Consider the following 6120-nt stretch of genomic DNA (forward strand, 5'->3'; position numbering starts at 1 on the left):
AACAGTGGCTCTGCATCTTCTTTCATTACGCTGCAAAGCTCCTGGATGTTGGAAAGGCAGTGAACAGCCTGGCTTCCAAGGTAATGCTTCCAAGTAATGCACAAGAAAGAGTCCCTTGAGGAGGAGCAGCCTTGGCTGGGAGTTGCTGGCCCTGGGAGAGTCATGGGTGTTGCAGCTCTCATCTCCCACCCGGGGATGAACCCCTGTGAGTCCCTGCCATGGGCACTCAGCCACGCCGGAGGCAAGGCACCCCTTCGCAGAGGCCACTGGGTGAAGAGCATAGTGGTGCAGGCATGTTCTCTAATAAGGAGGCAGTTTGTGGTGTCTGATAAGAACTACTTTACAACAGAACATAATCTACTGTAACACTTTATTATGCCTAATGCAATGGGAGAGTAAACAGGACTGACGAGAATTAAAATCAATTGCATTCTCTTCTCAATAGCGGTATCAGTTTGTCGGTAATTACTTGTTTGTTGTCTTCATTGTGAATCCGAACAATTCCAAGGTTGTTAATGCTCTGAGAGAGAAAATGAAATTACATATTCAATTTATTCTGCGCAGAAACAAATTACCAAGAAGAAAAGAGAGGATTTATTTGCATTCCTGCAGTGGAGTTGGTGACATCCTCTCTGATGGAGCTGCCTCCCTGCTGGGTCCCCAGGGACTTGGCCGTCGCCTCCCATCCACGGCGGGCTCCTTCCTGGGCAGGGGCACCGGCTGGGAGATTCACTGGCACCCAGCTTGCCGGAGCTGTCTGGGGCTGAGGTCCATACCCCTTGCCCCCTTTCTGCATGGAGAAGAGGCTCTTTGGGGGTCCCTGCGAGCACGGTGCTGGGCTCTGACATAGTGTGGTGAAACCAGACTACACCAAAGTCGCAGCATGACACCCAAAGAGACACAGCCGGAGCTTTGACCCAGATCTGCTTTGTGGTGTCCAGAGCAGCCCAAACCCACTCTCTGTGACACTAGTGTTATGACTTCAGAAGCACTATCTGTTTCTCTGTGTGAGTAAATGTGTGGGGACACAGGGATAAGGGAGAGTGTTTCTGCAGTGAAGTATTTGAATTAGTTTAAGCTCTTTACCGCAGGAAATGGTTATCTTTATCCAGTTAATTTCTACAATGCTTAATTTTATCTTTCTGCAAATCTGACTTTAATATTAATGATGCTTTGCATTTCTAGTGCCTTTCATCTGATGATCTTAAATGTACCTCCGGAAGAAAAAGTGGTTGGGGGGGTGGCGGTTTCTTTCAACATCTTATAGATGCTAAAATGCGACAAATCATTAGATAGACCTGCTTCTACTCAAAAACATGGAGGCCACTTTTCACCCTCTTGATGCCAAGGTCCAGCTTCAGCAAGCCTGTCTTATGGTTGGATGAGCAAGGCAGAACAGGACATCTCAGCTGAGGAGGGCACAGTGCTTTAATAGCATCTCTTGTAATTAAATATGGATGTTACTTGAGCTGAGATGTAATTGAGTGAGACACGCAGTGAAAAAATGTCTGTTCCAGAGAGAAGGTCATTTGTTTGGTGGCCAGGAGCAGAGTTGGTCTGTAATGAGAGTCAGGACAGCTTTGAACATGTTCAGCAGGGAACTTCAGTGTACAGAGCAGTAAGAGACAGTCAGGGAGAGGGACATACATTCCTCTGGGAGGCAGAAAAGGTGTTAATGTGTCATACAGCTGGGGGAAAGACCTGGACATGGTGCAGAGGGACAGGGAGTGTGTTCATTAGGGACAGTGCTAAGGAATGAACTCGTAACACTTAGCATCTATGGACGGGATGGGAGGAAGGTGACATGGTGCATTATTAAAAAAGGAGATGTCATTTCCATGCTGGCAGAAAAGGCTGTTCCTCTGGCCAAGGCCCATCAGAGCTGGAGGGATGTGTGTATACGCAGGGGCAATGCCGAGTAGGAAGTGGGACTTGGAGACTTTGCATCTCCCCAGATGCTGCAGCTGAGGTTGGACTGGGACTTGGCTACAGTGAAGTGGTGCCAATAGCTAGCTGTGCTAGCCAAGCTGCTCCCAGCAGAGAGAAAATCTTAGCCTGGGCCCTACCCTGATGGCAGATGCGTGCCCTATAACTGCTGAATCACACCCTCAGCCCCTTTTGCAATGGCCTAGCTCCTGGACCTATACGAATGCCCATGTTCCTGGGACCTCTGGATGGGTGTAGGTGCTCTTTGTACCCTCTCAGGGTGCAAGGACTTGTGGCAGCTGACGATCCATGGACTAGCAGGGAGCCACTGACGGCCTAACCTTGGCAGGTGCCTGCCTTGATGCAGGAACAGCAAGGAGCACAGCCCTGAGGTTCCAGTGGCTGTTAAAGCAAAGCAGCTGCAATGCATTGAGTCTGCTCCAGGCCCAGGGAAAGTGACAAAAAGGGGACGTTTGCCAGAAAAGAATGCAGAATTAAGTGGGGAAAATACATTTTAATGAAATGCAAATATGTTTCTCAGCATCTAGGAGAGAATTAAAAGCATAAATAAATAAATGAAAACTGGGAGCAAGCATTTGGCACCAGACTTGAAATTCTGCTTAAAGGCACCGTCCCAGCTCGTGCTGCCTGGGCAGTCCCCTGCCTGTCCTTCTGCCTCTGCACTTCAGAGGGCATTGGAGAGAAGGAGCAAACACTGCTCCCAACTTTGCAGATTGTTAGATCTGTTGCCAGCACATTTCTGAGGACTCTTTCTATCCCAATTGAGCTTAGATAACTCTGATGTTCGACTTGAAACTCTGGCTCAAGTAAATCTTGCAGACTTAAGCAGACAGAGGAAAAGTCAATGCATGTTCTCCCTCCATAAGTTCACCCAGATATAGATCCTTCCAACACTGTTTGCCGCAAGTTTGACGTGAGCCCTGCTCTGTGTTTTTGTGGTATGCCATTAACAGGGCTTTGGGAGGTTCCCCACCTCCATGTCATTCCCAGAAGAGCTTGGCAGGTACCACAGATTAATCCATACATCTCCTTCTCTCTTTTATGCATATTTAACCTCTTTCTGTCCCTGGGCAGAAGACTGGCTCATGCACTGCCTGTGCCTCTGAGCTAAGCCACAACTCAGCCCCATGCAGCACGGGAGGCAGGACGCTCCTGTCCCCAGCTGCTCCCTGCTCTACCTGCCCAACAGCCTGGCAGCCTGGGGTGGGAGGCAAGGTAGGGGCTGGTGGAGGGAGAAATCCCCTCCTGCAGCCTGGTAGGGGCATGCCGCAAGCCAGAAGTGTTTATTTCTCTGTGTAGCTGCTGTGCAAATGTTTTGCCTCTTCTGCCCTGATTCAGCACTACCGCAAACCCCATGAGATGCCTATCTGGAACTTTAGGCCCAAATAACTTTGCAAGTTTTATTTTCCTGAGCAACATTATTCTCATTTAAGACTACCTTGTGAGCATAAAAATCTCTCATAATGATTTCCCCGTCAGCTCTTTCTTTTCAAGACCTTTTTCTCCTTCCTAGAAATGCATGACACACTATGGAAATTATGTAAAGCTCCTGCTCTCTGTGGCTATGAATAGTGGTTTCTATTCTGTGTTAGTTTATATTTGGGTTTTATAATCACACTCATATTTTAAGTTTAACCAAGGCACAATTTCTCTAACAAGGGCAGCAAACAAAGGAAAGGAGTTTAAGCTGAGCAAACGAGTGCAGTAGTGTATCCTTCACTTTCTTAATGCTTTCCTGCTTCAAATTATTCCCTGAGCATTCCATTTAGACAACGTATACAGATGATTTGTAGGAGTTATTCACCCTCAAAACATAATAACACAGCAGGGCTGTGCTGCTCGTTGCTCTGTTCCTGCTCGTTTCAGAGCAGCTACGCGCTTTTGTGTGGAACTCTTGCCCATTTGTTCTTTATTAAAAAGAAAATTAGCATGAAACCCAGCTCTCCGCTTAATAGTCTCCAAAGCTGCCTAGCAAATACTTTTGTTAAACCAATACAAATCTCTGCTGTAATTCTGCTTTCCTAAATGGAAGAGGCACATGGCGTAAATTTAAATGTTGACCGTGACCAGGGAGAAAACAAGGTAACTGTGCTCGATGTCTGTGTGTTATTAGTGCAAAGCAAGACACGGCTTTCTGAGCTAATGGGAGCAGGAAGGAAGCGAGGGCTGGGGCTAGAAAATAGCATCTTCCAGAGCATGCCCTTTCTGTTTAGGTTGCTGGGATTTTATGCAAGGGCAGCGAGCATTTTGTGGCACTTCAGAAGGATTTACTAGGTCTGCCGCGAAAATGACCATTCTCCAGCAAATCAGGTTACATACTGGTTAAGTCCATCTGTAGATAGCTACGAGTCTGGGCTAAAAGTTCATTGCATTGTGTGTCACCAGAAAAAGAAAACTTTCAACAGTCTTTCTGTAAAGGCAAAAACTGGCCAGGGAGAACAGGGCATCAGTCTTTGAGCTAAAGCCACCCAGCGGCACCAAGGATGCCGGATTACCTGCAGTGGTTTGGTATGGATAATGGCTTGTGATGCTCCAGAAAGCCAGTGGGAGCTTCGAGTTGCAAGTTTGCCTTAGCCACTTAGGGAATAGAAAGGCTCTTCGTTTTTTTGAATCCCACCCAAAGCTTGCAGGACAGAGAGTAAGTGTCCACTTCAAATAGTTTGGACATTTTTGCTGAGAGTTTTGGTTCTATAAGGAACTGGTTTGTGAAGGAACAAGAATTTAATGGAAAACTACCTTCATCGAGTTTTTTTTCTTTCTATTTTTTGCCATAAGGAGATTCAAAATCTGAAAAAGAACTATGTGTTTTCTTAGCCACAGTTTAAAGCCAAATGTGATTTTGTTGTGCTTTTTCTGATGGTTTTGGTCAGAAAGTGACAAGCTCCCTTCTTAATTAAAAGTGAAATCTTCAGCTGGGCCTTGGGAGGACTCACTCATTTTAATGATACTTTTACGAGGATACATGTCTCAGGTCCTAATTCTGCATATTAATGCTGGCAGCAGACAAAGCACTTTGGAGCATTCAAGCTGCCTCTCCTGCTTTATGCTTGGGTTTTCTGCTGTGACATGGTCAGACAAATCCCTTTATAAGTCAGTGCCCAGACCTGTTGTCTGTCTCCCTCTTGCCTTGACGCAAAGTTGACAGTGGGTCTTTGAAAACCCATTCTGGATGGTCTGATGAAGCTATTCCTCATTTCTCTTCCCTGGTGTAAGGACAACCCTTGCTCTGAGATGAGACCAAGTGTTGTCCTGAACTCATCTGCCTCTGCCATCTGCTGGACTCAGGGTGTTGACCTTGCCTCTACCAATGCTCAGACCTGAAAGTGTCACTAAATGTAGAGACCAGCCACATTCGGAACAGGAACACAGGAGCTAGTGGATGGAGGGCAAGGGCCAAGGTGATTAACTTAAGGAGGATTAACTAACAGAAGGAGCTCCTTTTCCTTGTGCATGGCTCACACCCAGCTCAGCTTCTCCTTCTTCACTGGAAACTTGTCCTAGTGGCAGGTTGACATGCAGAAAAGACCAGGTGAGCTGTGAAGGTGCAGTGGTGAGAAATGGGTAGGCAGGCAGGGACATGTTGTTTCCTCTCCCTGCTGCCAGCAAGCAAGGGGCTGAGGTTCCCTGTCTGATGCTGGTCCTGCAGTTGTCCCTGGGCCCTGAGATCCAGCAGTGTGGGGGTCCTGTAAGTGTAGAGAGATCATGGCAGGTGGTGTGTGTCTCTCAAGAGCCACAGAGCACATTTTGTCAGGAGGTACGTCATAACTCAGCAGAGAAAACGAACCAGCAGCTGCCTTAATGGTTGTGTTAATTACCTGAGTGTCACCATTCTCTATCAAAGGCACCTCATCAGGGCAGACTGCTGAATACATGTTTTTAGATGCCTCATTATGGGCTTTGCAGAGACCCTGGTGCACTTTAATGAACAAGCTTATTAGATGGGGAGAGCGAGCATGTCCTGCAAGTCCCAGATCTGCCCAGGACAGTCAGCAGGTGATGGGGGCAGCTGGAATCTGGGCAGCTCCTCTATTCCAGACCCTTTTCTGTGGTGCAGCTCAGCTACTGTGGATGTAGCAGGAGCATGGAGAGAGACAGAGGGATATGGTGACGGCAGGTAGCATGTTGTTTCATTTCCCTTTCGGGCTGAAGCTCTTCTAGTTGGTTCTTTCTGTC

This window comes from Leptosomus discolor, chromosome 15 (assembly GCF_034619465.1).
Source record: "Leptosomus discolor isolate bLepDis1 chromosome 15, bLepDis1.hap2, whole genome shotgun sequence".
Classification (NCBI taxonomy): Eukaryota; Metazoa; Chordata; class Aves; order Leptosomiformes; family Leptosomidae; genus Leptosomus; species Leptosomus discolor.